Source organism: Anas platyrhynchos, chromosome 22 (assembly GCF_047663525.1).
Source record: "Anas platyrhynchos isolate ZD024472 breed Pekin duck chromosome 22, IASCAAS_PekinDuck_T2T, whole genome shotgun sequence".
Taxonomy (NCBI): Eukaryota; Metazoa; Chordata; class Aves; order Anseriformes; family Anatidae; genus Anas; species Anas platyrhynchos.
In genome coordinates this window covers 2,471,517-2,484,514 of record NC_092608.1, presented here as the reverse complement: position 1 = coordinate 2,484,514, position 12,998 = coordinate 2,471,517, and the positions used below count along the sequence as shown (strand labels likewise).

General features: G+C 48.0%; 1 protein-coding gene and 1 long non-coding RNA gene across 6 annotated transcripts in view; one reads left to right on the top strand and one right to left on the bottom strand.

The window, feature by feature from the left end:
* The window catches only part of RERE (arginine-glutamic acid dipeptide repeats), a 222,513-nt gene that overhangs the window by 165,714 nt on the left and 43,801 nt on the right, over positions 1-12,998 (bottom strand). Inside the window, exon 1 of one of the 5 annotated variants that reach the window (XM_072026841.1) lies at positions 12,712-12,728. The exons of 3 other annotated variants lie outside the window; for them this stretch is intronic. The gene's annotated coding sequence lies outside the window, so the exon portion shown is untranslated. Of the gene's footprint in view, positions 1-8,083; positions 8,285-12,711; positions 12,729-12,998 lie in introns of those variants that run through there. One more of the 5 variants, XM_072026840.1, reaches the window with a different exon arrangement.
* Positions 8,918-11,179, top strand: LOC139999270 (uncharacterized). The gene is made up of 2 exons (XR_011804635.1): positions 8,918-9,033; positions 9,457-11,179. It is a non-coding gene; the product is annotated as an uncharacterized lncRNA (long non-coding RNA).

Here is a 12,998-nt window from a genome sequence, read left to right as displayed (position 1 = left end):
ACTCAGTGCAGCCGAGCAGGAGCAGCCCGACGTGCAGGAGCTCAGAAACCATCCTCCACATCCCAAAGTGCTCTCCTGCAACACCGCCCCAGCCAGGAGCTGGCTTCAGAGCCACACTTCCAGAACACTGCAGAAGCAATCGCACCAAGCACCAGCAATTGGGACCCAATTAAATCCATCCAGCACCTCGGGGATCAGCCTGTTTTCTCCAGCAGTCCTGCAGCCTCTCCCCGGGGATAACATATACAGCTTAGGGGAGATTTATTACCTGCCAACGAGCTCCCAGCACGCACTGAATTATCGTCTGGCCTGTGAGTCAGAATGAGTCCCGGTACTAGCAGGCATGTCAAGAACTCTTCTGCACCTATTCTGAATAAAGAATCTGAAACAAGTTTTTGTGGATAGCACTTTAGTATCACATGCACTGATAGGCCAAGAAAGAGCAAGAGAAACTCCTACAGAAGGATGTTCATCAAGCCCTCAGCTCAAGGCGGAAGTGAAAACCTTTTCAGGATTTTACAGTGGCGCCACGCATATTTCTCTTTCCTCTTTACTTCCTAGATGGGCATAACTTAATCCATGCTGTTCAGAGTTTTAAAAGCTCCAGAAAGTACTGGCCTCTTGGGGAAAACAAAAACCATGTACTCTCTCCCAGAACAAAACAAAAAAACAAAGCAAGAACTCAGAGAGGAAGAAACACTATAAACTCCAGACAAAACAACCATTTTCTGTGCATATTGAGACCTATGTTTCGATATAAAAATCAACTGAAGAAATCACATGCACGATTTAGGCTGTAAGAGACAGGAAAAGGTTTTAAACAAGATAACCATGGGAAAAGTTTCTCTTATTCATCAGCTATCCACACAGGACTCGATCGCTTGTTTATCTACTTAAGAAAAGCAGATACACTGCAGAACTTGCACGGAAAATACTCAAACCAAGCTGGAGCTGCTGGCACATTTCAAACACACAGACTGCATTAAAAATCCAGTTTTGAAGCAAATGACACCAGCGGTTATGAATAGTGCCTGGCCTGGCTGGAGGCCCCTCGAACTCAGATATCCGTGAGAGCACTGCACAAACCACATCGCAGAACCTCACGTTTAATATTTGAGGGGTATTTCAGCTGCATCAGCAGTCTCCAGGAATCTTCATAAAGATGTAAGAGCACAGAAGAAGGGAGCCTCGTGTCCAGCCTGTGCTTCAGCTGGCAGCTGAATAACTGAAGTGTTCTGAGGCAGCCCAGCAAGGACTTCATTTTTCAACTTCAATAGAAGCGTGCGACAGAAGCCTAAGATATCAATTTAGCTTAGAGTCACGGCGCTGTGCTATCAGAGAGCCCTGGTGCAGCATTTTGGACACACTGCGGCACCTGCACGATGCTGAGATCCAGCGGGACGCTCCTGTGACCACTGCAGTGCCCAGGAAACTGAGGTCAGCACCAGATCGCCCCGTGGCACCGTGCAGGTTGCATGGAGAGGAAAACGGCCTCAGGATTTCATTAACCTGACAGACAGCGTTTGCAAGTTGTCCCCAACAACTCCCTCTATTGAAATGAGCAGAGAGATAAGTACCGAGCAAAGGTTCTGCTGTCAGGAGTGTTGTAGTGCTCTTGAAATTCTAATCCGCTGCTGAATTCCCACATGAGCATAAATATAACTATCTTGTTCCTTCACCTCTGGCACCTCACATACCACAGCTTGTCTTCAGAAGGAAACCACTCAGCCCTAAGCATGGATTCCATAAAACATTATGACAAAATACAACTTTATACAGCAGCATTTGGAAAAAAAAAGTCAAACTCGGTAAGTTAAACATACATCCCTACGCTGTTCCAATTTATATTGCTGTCTCCATGTTTTAAAACCCAGCAGGACTCCTTTTAGCAACTCCATAAAGGTCACACATCCTTCTAGGGGAAACTGCACATCTTCCTGGCCCCCAGATAAAGCCTCTAAATCAGTAAAGAGGGAGACACAGCGCAGGAGGTTACTGCTGGCACCTGCCCACCCTCAGAGAAGAGGACCCCAAGCGGTGCCATTGCTCAGGGTATGCTGAGCAATCAGCAGCAGCCCCACAAGGAGCTGAACCAGCCCTCTGGCAAGGAGGGGACTGGTAAAAGGTGCACAGGCAACACACACAATCCCAAGGTAAGCTGCTCCTAGCTGTGCTTTAGAGACCACAGCTCTACTTATCTTCAACATTAACAATCTTTTGGTCACAAATTCTATCGCTCGGAGCTGCCAGTTTTGTTTGTGCACAAGCCAAATTAGGCTACGTTTAAAAAAAACCTTAAGAATTCAGATTGATATTGAAGCATTTGATCATGGGCTGCCTAAATTAAAAGCAGAGCATCACAAAGGCTTCCTTCCAAACCCCACCTCTCCCGAGGTCGGGGCTGCAGGGCAGTGCCCTGCCACCAGCTGCCGGAGCTCTGCTCGGGCGCACCCACCAGCTCCACGCATGAAAGGCCTCTTTCAATTCCGACCAGGACGCACTTCGCATTCCCCTAGCAACAGTGGCACGTCCTACTGTAAAGAGAACAGACCCAAGGTGAAATATTATCAAGAACTGAGAAACCTCACAGAAACCTACACAAACAGATGGCATAATTTGTTTTTTTAAATGCTATTTAGCATTTACAGCTGGAAGTGACAAATATCTAACGTGCTTTGAATATGTAAATTATAAGAACAACACAAAAGAGGACAATGCAATTCCTTTTAAAGACAGGCAGTCATAATGTTGAAACAGACTGCAACCAATTTTCATACACTATTCATAATTACTTTATTACACTGTGAAAGGGTAATCAGTTTCCAAATGATCTAATAACCTTGGGCTGCTCTTAACTCTTTTATATCAGTCTTAACTACAAACAGGCTGGGTCTGCAGCTTGAAGTCAGTTACAATACTCGAATATTAAGCACGAGGGTTCGACGTGTTCCTCCTCACACCCGCTCCGCCAAGCCAGCATACGAGATTACCTGGGAGCATTCAGCTAATCAGCAGCAACTGCTACAGCAAAAAAATCCATTCCCGGCTCTGATCTCGAAGGAATAGCTTTATTATCAGGAAAGGGAAATCTGATTTTTGGCTCCTTTGTTAGATTTCAATAGGAAACGGAGCAAATACACTGTGTTTTGAGTGCCTGCAAGAAGTCAATTCTACGGGGGGCTGTTAGCACATCCCGTAAGGATGGGGGCTTTTTTTCTTCCCCCAGTGCTCGAGCTGAACCGAGTCGTGCTCTGGCTCAGTCATTTCCATATCATCTTGCAATTTAACCACCTGCTGAGGCCGCTTTTAGTCACCAGCCACTGACTAAACCCCAGAAACTGCCCGACATGGAAAGATGCAGTGAGCTGGGTCCAAGCTGTGCTCGGTTTAAATGCCTCCTCCCCACCGGGTGCCTTCCCAAGCCACGCACCCCAGGGAGAGAAGCTGGCAGGAGCAAAAGGCTGTGAACTTCCCAAGGTCAGCGGAAGTAACAATCAGCTCTGCCCGAGGTAAATATATTAATTTTGCAGACGATAAGATTAGGAGGCTGAAACCCCCACAGTCAGGAACGAAAGAACCTAGAGCTACACCACCAGGATTACATTTCTGAACTTTTTGCTGCTTTTTACTACCTAGATGGATGAGGAATGACAGAACTATGGATTAAAACATCCAGTGCAATGGCTACACTCGGCACTTCTGCCAGTTCCCAACAACTATCAAAACACAGAGGCCCTGACCTCCTGAAACAAGATTAGCACACGCACACAAAACCTGACATTCACACCATGAAAGGCTTGAAATTTTAACCATATACACAGAAATGTAAGTTTGTCAGACCCCAGAGGCTGCAGAAACAGTGACTGCCTATTACCCGAATCTCAGCTTTATCTCCAAAGCAAGTCATTTTGATCTCTCTAAATAAGCAGGTTCACAAAGAAAGCATTGCCAAAACCAAAGCGTCGCCGGTTTTGAATGTTTTGAGAAAATTCAAATCAGCACCTAAGAAAAAAACGTGTTACGTGCACAGAAATGGTGCTACAGCTGCAACAGTGCAGCTACACCAGGTTTGGTTGGGTTTCATGCAAGATTTACCCAGCAGACAGCTTTTCAGTGAAGTTATTTTAAAATGAGACCAACTAGAAAACCTGCATATATTTAACTAGGAACAAATATTTCTGCATTCCAGGATTGCTATTCCACACTTGCTATTGCCCAATCAAGCCAAGTCTCTTTCAAAATGTGCTGTTACTTCCCCAAGAGCAAGCGTGCAGCTCCGCTGTCAGCACTGCCTTTACAGCCACCATTAATTTCATGCTTTTGCTAACATCAGGGAAAGCCAGAACTGCAAACCCACCACACAAAGACCACGTGGTTATAAGAAAACTTACACATCGCAATCAAATATTATTTATTCCAGTAGCTGAGTGTTTATCCAATCACTATGGCCTCTTCTTGGCAAAACTTGACCAAAACAGTTTCCTAAGGAAGGCCAGCTTGTTTTAATCATTTACATTTTTCACCGCTATTTGTTCTCACTTTGCATCCAAAGGTCACAACTCAAACCAACTCCCCAGGCAAGCTTTGGAGTAAATATTATTTTTGTCCTTTCTTCTGGAAAGAATTTCACCTTTGTTAGGAAAGTTGAAGTATAAAAAACACATTTCCCTTTGATCCTTTTCAAGATGTTTCACGACACTTTTCATAAACAGAGCTAACTAGATTATAGGAAGTTTCTCATGGGTCCTATTCCTCTGTTGCCTAATTCAGTGTGTTACAGCGATGTGGGCTGTTGCTTTCTTTAGCAGGGGCTGATAAAATACTCTGAGAGGAGGCCCAGAGAGACGTGGGATCAGGGACCTACACAACCTTTGTCTCATGCACCAGAACCACTCTCGCTGCCCCTTGGAGCAGACACTTGCAGAGCCACACGCCGTGCTCTGCAGGCAAAGACAAACAACTTGAAACAGATCCACGCAACTGAACATTAGACATTCACATCAGATTATCAGGAAGCCTTCTAATTTGGGAACAGTGATTACGATAGCATCTCTTATTTACACTTTAAATGGAAAAAAAAAAAAGCAATTCAGTGTTCCTACAGTCATTTACTGATCTGAGCCTTACCCCACTGGCTGTACGCAGTTTCTGCTCCCTAACACCGAGGAAGCGGTGCCAGTTCTACCTGCTCCTCTGGAGCTCTTCGCTAGGAGCCAAGGAAGCCAAGTCCCTGCAACCCTCACACACCTGAAGAAGAGTTGTCCAACACACTTGTACCTGAGCTCCTGAGCTGTTTCTGCTTTCTGCAGAGGGTACTCAACCCAACTAGAACTATTACTGAACCAAACCATGGTGGTTCAAAGCCACATCCCACTTACAATCTAGGTATCCTGCTGTGGGGCCGAGCGTAACGATGACCACCAGAGACATAAGGCCAACAGCTTATGGGACTGCAACAACTCCAGCCGCCGTGTTTTAATCCACTCGTCTGTCAGAGGCTGGGCTCATGCTGCAAAGGAATATCCTTAATTTGAAAGCCCCTGGGGGGAAAACAGCACTGCATGCATGATGATTGTCTCAACACGATATCTATTTCTGCACCCTCTGTCTCCATAATTGTTTTGGTGTTTTGAAACCAGCGAGTGGATGTCAGGTGTACACCGGCAGTGTGTACAAACAAATGTCAAAACTACTGGTTTTCAGTGTTTTACAGGCTGATTTTACTCCTCATTCAGCATATGGAGTATTCTCACAACTTCTCTATACCTGCTGAAAGTCCCAGAACCGGGACTGCTGAACTTATGCACGCTGACCTGACATCCAGGGGCAAACCCATGAAGCTCCACGCTCTTTAAAGAGCAGAACATCAGCCAAGTCTCTAAAAGAGACCTCTCAGAAAAGCTACAGCACCCTGTAACCAAGATGAAACAAAGTTACTGAAAGGGGGCTTTTTGTGCCCATAAACCTCAACCACATCTAACCTAAGCAGCTCATCTTGACCATCAAAACCGGCTGTCTGGGCTACACACTGCCTGTCAGACTGGATTTGCAGTCGGTGCCAGTTTGCTGAGGTCTAAATTGCAGCAGTAGGAGACTAATCTTAGGTGCCAAAGGGGACTGGCTTTGTTTCTGTAGGGTTTTTTTTTTTCCAGATGGAGAGCACAGCAACCCTTGAAGTGCTTCACCTCCACGGAGGTCACTCCCCATGGCAGCAACTTGCAGCACAAACCCCACGAAACCTGCGCTGGCCCTGTGAGACCATGGTCAGCACTGCCCCCGGCCACATCATGGGCTGAGGAAGGTCACGCTGCCTGACCACAAGGAGGCTTAGCATTAGTTTAATAATAAATGGCTTGTTTTCCTTTCCCCACATGCAAAATCAAAACAAAAGCCCTCTCACAGATGAGCTATTACCCACTCCCATCGGGAAACAAAAGCCCCATCTCGTCACAGCTACATAAATAAAAGAAAGCCAAAGAGGGGCCGGGAGACACACCAAGAGACTCTGCAACCTGTAGTAAAACTGCCGACAGGCACCGCTTTCTGACAGAACAGCTGTGTACAGCATTATGGTAATTAAAATTAAAGGCTCATCCACTTAACACACAGGCAATTCCCTGAACCTCACTGACAAAGCGAAGGAACCATTTCCTTGGGAGGCACAATCACACACAACTTGAACAAGTTGCCTGCTTCTAGCAAAGGCCGCAGCACAAAGGAGATAGAAAGCACTTGAGAAACAGCCGGGGCTATTTTAAGTAAAACAAAGCACTATCAACTATAAAACACACAAAGGAAGCGGTAGGATAGATTACGTCAGCCCTCGCCTCAATTCATAAATCCTGACCGCAAAACAAGACAAAATCTCAACTGCCTTTCTCTGGAAACCTGCTCAGGGAGAATACACACGGTTTAAGTCCTAAAATACGCTATTGACCACCGCTCGCTGATGCATCACTTTCAAACAGCCACAGGGGGGGAAAAATGGTGTAATCCTAGTCCATTCTATCCTGCAGCCAGATCAAATAGCACTTGGAGAAGTGCCTGCCAAGCACCAGCCTGCCAGAGCACAACAAGCGCTCAAGTGCTCCGCACTCAAAACCACCTTTCACTGCTCCCAGAGATCTTTATAAAAATAGTTTAAACACTACTAAATTACCGGGTTGGAAAAACAAATAAAAGCGTTTAAACGCTGCTCCCACACAATTCTCAACTCGCTGTTAAGCATCTAAAATGTCTGTCTTGTGATATTTACTAGGCACTATAAGTACTCAAAAATGCAATCGCCTGTAAGAACAAAAACTGACAAAAATGCAGAGTTGGTTGCGCGTCTGGAACTAATTGCCTGCAGATTAATGGCTTTACATTGGAATAGTGTTCCTCTGTCTGTAGGGCTTTAAATCCTGTTTACTTTCAACTTGGAGTTCCCAGAAGAACCATACTGGTGGAGCACGAATGTTTCAGGCTGCACCACGCCGCCTTTCTCAACTTTCCTCTTTTTCATGCCGATTTTGAGCTTCTCCTCGCCCGATGGCGCTTCCAGACACAGAAAGGAGGCTGGGAGGAGGCTGATGGGTCTCCAGAGGAGCCCAAACCCACCGTGGCCTCGCAGCACCTCGAAGCGCTGGTGGAGAAGTCACAGCCTGTGCCTGAGCCCTCGGTGATGGGCAGGCACTCCGTAGGGTGAGCTTCCCATCCGGATGAGCCAAATGTGATCCTTTATCTTCTTACCGCGCCTGCTCAAAGTTAAAATTAAGCGCAGGACGCCTGTTTAGCCCAGCTGCTTGTATTTAGGGCACAGAAGCCCAGTGTTTGGCACGGAGAGCTGCCCCGTGTCCCAGCGCATCCCCACCTCCTCCGGCCAGCCTCACCTACCCACTTGGCGCAACTTTTTCAGGAGCGGGCCAGAAAGACAAGACAACACCCCCAAACCCCAAACCAGCAACGACAAAAGCACCAAACCCCACACGAGAACTGCCAAGAGGGAAAAGGAGACGAGGAGCTAGCAGCGAGGACACGAGGTGGACGCACCCCCTACCCCAAACAGCACCGAGGGCACGGCCGCCCCCAGCCCCTCACTCACCTCAGCGGCGGGGTCGAGCCGAAGAAGAAGAAGAGGAGGAAGAAGAGGAAGAGGAGGAGGAGGCAGCGAGGAGCAGCCGCAGCTGGCGAACAAAAGGAGGCCCCCTCCCTCCTCGCCGCCCAGCTGCGGGGCCGGGGCGAGGAGCGGCGGCCCCCCCCCCGGGCTCCCCCCGCTGGGTTCCCCCTTTCCTTCCCTCAGCCGCCCCCTCACGGCGCTGCCGCCGCCGCCACAGCCACCGGGCCCGGCCCCCGTTCGGCGGCGGCAGGAGGCGGGCACGGCCCCGGCGAGGCGGAGCGGGGGAAAACCCGGCGCGGAGCCCGGCCCCAAACCACCCATGGTGGGGGGGGGAAGGAGGAAGCAGGGAGCCGGGGGGAGCGAGGGGAAGGGGGTAGAGGGGGCTGAGGGGGGAAATCAGGCGGTCAGGGGGGTATAGGGGGTTGTTGTGGGGGGGTTAGGGGAGGTGTAAGGGGGTCTAGGGGGTGTAAGGGGGGGGTTGGAGGGGTATGAGGAGGTGTAGGGGGGGCTAGGAGGTGTAAGGGGTTTTTTTGAAGGGGTCTGAGGAGGTGTAGGGGGGTTAAGGGGAGCTTAAGGGGGGCTGGGGGAACCTAAGGGGACAGTTTAAGGGGAATTAGGGGCTATTAGAGGTTGTAGTGGGGGTGTGGAGGGGGCTAGCGGGGCCTAAGGGGTTGTAGTGGGGGTCTGGGGGGGATCTAGGGGGTCTAAGGGGTACAGTGGAGGTGTAGGGGGGTGTAGTGGAGGTCTGGGAGGGGGTGAAATGGTGGTAAGGGGGTCCAGAGGGGTCCCCCAAGAAGCGGAGGTGCCTCACTCAGGCCCCCCTCACACAGGTTTGCAGGAGCCGTGTTCCCGAGGAGCCTGCCTCCCTCCAGCCCTCCCCGCTCCCCAGCAGCAAGAGGAATTCGTCTGCTCAGCAAAACCTCTTCCTTTTAATTGTACTTAATCGGCCATTTTTTTTATTTTTTTTTTTTTTTAAATAACGGGTGTTTACCTCTAGCCACATGTCTGCCCGTGGTTGTGGAGGCTGCCGGAACGACACCGAGGAGCCTTTGGGCTGGTAGCACCAGCTCTGGTTTAGGGCAGAGCTTCGCTATTGCCATCGCAGAGTAAAATGCAAAACAAGCCAGCGATGTGATTTATTACCTGAGGGTAATGAATGAACCAGGGCACGCTGCTGCCCTGCCGAGCGCATCCGCTCCCCAGTCCCGCAGTAGTATTTTAACTTACAGAAAGGGAGAAAGCAAGGTTCACAGAACCACTTAATTTGAGCAACACCCTCAAGTGCTGTCGGCTAAGTGATTTTTTTTCCTGATGCTGTTTGTTATTTGTAGCTGTGTTTCCCCTCCCTTTATCCATAGGCATGCCTCGTGTTTTGTACAAGGAGTCCTTCAGGAGACAAAGGTCCAGCTTCAAAATTATGCTGTACTTTCTGGAAATTGCTACCTAAAACCACTAACACAGCTGAAGCACGAGTAGCTGATTAATTCTAATGCCCTTGCCACCTTGCAAGACTGCTATGATCGATACAAATTGAAAATGGTGTGCAGCACGAGCTTCGCTCCCGCAATATCCATTGTACAACAGCTTCTCAGCTGGAGCCTGGGCTGGAAAGGCAAGCGGCTTCAAAATAAGCCTCATAACCAAGTAGCTGTGTGATAGCTCCAAACCTGCCAGAGCTGAAATTCAATCCTCAAGTCAGCACAAAGCAACCACTGCATTTATCCTCACTTCAATTTTCTAATCAAATATGGCCTGACATCTGGCAAGCCATGGAAAGGAACTTACTGCTCCAGTGTGCATTTGAGGAAGTATTTACTTCCAATGACTTCCAAGAGCTTTCCAGCAGTAAGTTCATTCAGGCCAAGTTCCATGTATTTAAAAAAAAAAAAATACTGTTTGATGGGATTTGTTCAAAAATACGTTATCACTTTAGGACAGAGTTCCCTGCCACTTCGAACTGCTAATCCTAGAAGTCAGTGTATTTTGGAAAAGTGCACTCAAATTAAAAAAATATGAAACTGTAGATTTTTTTTTTTTATATCCCATTACAATTGAAGTTGTTCAACAGTGCAAAGTGCAATAACATCCAGCAACCTGAGCACAGCAGGACTGGATTCAAGCCTCAGACACTGCCTCGCAAAGCCAGGGCAAACCAACGTCACGGTTTGGCAATGTGGTAGATGGCAGTGCAACCATCTGAGGTCCCACCTGGTTTGTACAACACATCTGAGATCCTTGAATGAACACAACAGCTCCAGCATTCAATCACTGACATCAGAAGCAACTCAATGTTCGCTAATTGGCTTTCCTGCGAGATATGTAGATCTGCCCCCGTTTCACAGAGCAAAATTCAAAAAAAACCATGCACTGAGCGCAGCCTCCAGCTCCGTTTGGCAATGGAGACTTTTCATCTTTCCTTTTGAAAGTGGATTATAAAAGATGAAACTCTTTTCTTGGTCATTAAATACACCTTTGCTAGTCACTGCATTATAAACTCACAAAAGCATTTCTTTTATCATTAGCGCTAATAGCACACATGTCTGAGAAAGGGACGAGCCCCGAGTTACGCGTGCACACAACCCATCCCAACCATTCACACAAAAACCATCCCAGCTGGTCACACAAAGACCTAGAGCGGGCTCGATCAGAGCTTCACCCAAAGGCAGCTTTGGGATGAATGCTAGCAGCGCATCACGCTCGGCATGTGCTGGTTATCGGGGCACACACTGAGGATGGCAGCTCCAGCCCACATTTCTCACTGCCACGGTGAGCACATAACAAGAGGAGACGAGGGATGTGCAACCGGAGGAGCTCCGTATGCCACGGGCCTCGACGCATGGCAGCACTTGCCATCAAGTCCATTACGAGCATTAGTTACACAGGGCACCTGGAGGTGAGGATAATCAACAATAGAAGCTGAAAATATGGAAAAAAATAAGGTTTTGACTCGCTGTCAGTAACTCTTGACACTGCTTAGAAGCACGCACACACACACACACCCACACACACCTCTCCTTATGCCACGAGCTGGGAAGCACCCGTTAACTTGCCGTTTGCTGTTTCAGTGCTTCCCGTGAATAATCTAACGCTTTGTATGCTGTACCTACGCACGTCAGCTTAAGAAAGATTGAGCACTGAGAAGTGACAGCGCATCCTCAAAGGGCTGCAGAGTGTGCTTCTTTCTAGACATGCCACCCGCAGCGCCATCGCTCATAGCTGCTCTCGAGTTCCACCAAATCTGAAGACTGTTACATGCAGATGCACTAAGCTGAAGACCAGCACGCCGATATAACTCCCTCCAAGCCACGGGATCTACCCACCAGCAGCATTCTCTGCTCCCTCCAACAGGATCAGCCATTAAGCACACAAATATTTCACCCACGAGACAAACTGCTCTGAAGGAGCAGACTGAGGTCTACCAGATCTGTATACACTGGAAACACAGACTAACTGTAAACAGACTTAATGAGATTAGGCAGATTAAGCAGGTAATTTATATCTTATTTTTAAGACAACCAAGACAAAGAGGTCCCAAAAACACTTGAGAGCAGCTCACCAGAGTCACCACCCGGTTAACTTCTGCCAAAGCAGACTCAAGCACGCTGCCCGCCTTGTACAAACCGTAGCCAAGAAGTAAAATGCCTGAAATTCACTTTTAAGAACACATGGAGACGCGATTATGACAAGTGCTTTCTAAAAGCTAATATAGTATTGCCTGCCTAAGCTGGGAAGTGTAACACATTAAACCCCTGCTAAGCCGAACCTATTTTTAAAAGGGGATTTAACACTGTTCTCATGGAAATCAGGCTCTCCCTTCGGATTTGGCAATGGGGTGGGGAGAAGAGGAAGCAAATAGGTTCAAGGAGAACCAGCTAACAGCTTCATAGTGTCACAGCTCCGCTTTGATTTCTGTCACTAATTCCAGTCCTCATCAAAAGTTTCCAGACTGTCCCTGACAGTGCATGTAGTCCCAGCCAAGACAGCAATGGCATCTCATGGAAATAAGCAGCCTGAAGCAGACAATTCAAGCATGAAAACTCCCGAAGCCTGTGAGCACACCTCAACACCCCACAGGAAGCATCGATCGAGTCCTAAGCACCTTCGTGCCCCAGCTCTGATTCAGCTACAGCTCGCTCTGCAGTTCGATGGGGGTGCTTTTCCACACTCCCAAAAAGCCATCCCTAAGAGGAAATTCAGTGTAACATTGCTATTGCTTCAACATAATCAAAAGGGCATTTCATTCTGTAATCCAAGCCTAAGGAGAATGTAAACTCAGCCGAGTTAAACACAATTAGAGTCTTGCCCACTTCCTCTCCCACAAGTTTACATATTCAGCATGCGATAGTCCTAACAAACCAGAAGATGAAGAATTATTGTAATTTGCTGTGTAACTGCTGAAATTTGGATCAATCTTTTTTTGCCTCTTCTAAATCCCCCAGATGGAATCTGTACTCTTTATGGGCCATGGAACTTTAGAATGTTCAGGGTTTTTCTGTAGGCTTTGGTTCAAGCCTGTAGGTTTGCAGCATCTAACCTGGATCCCACTGAAGCGAACCACCTCTCCAACCCCCCTTTTTATGGCTCAACAACTAGGATTTCTTTTCTGTACTTACGTGGCATTCAGATTCATGTTTCAGATCACCTCAAGTCACATCTCAAGGCCTTAAAAGTCAGTATCTCAAAATCCAACCCCACCTCAAGGCTCTGGCTGAGGCTCCCCCAAGCACAGTCTGAGGAACCCCAACGCCTCCAACCACCCCAACGCCTCCAACCACCGTAACGCCCAGCCCCCAGAATTCCAGTACTGCCCTTGCTGCAACTGTCACCAACAACCGCATCACCACCCCCTTCTGCACCCTGGACAGGGTGCCCAGAATCAGGTGACACCTTTGGGCCACAT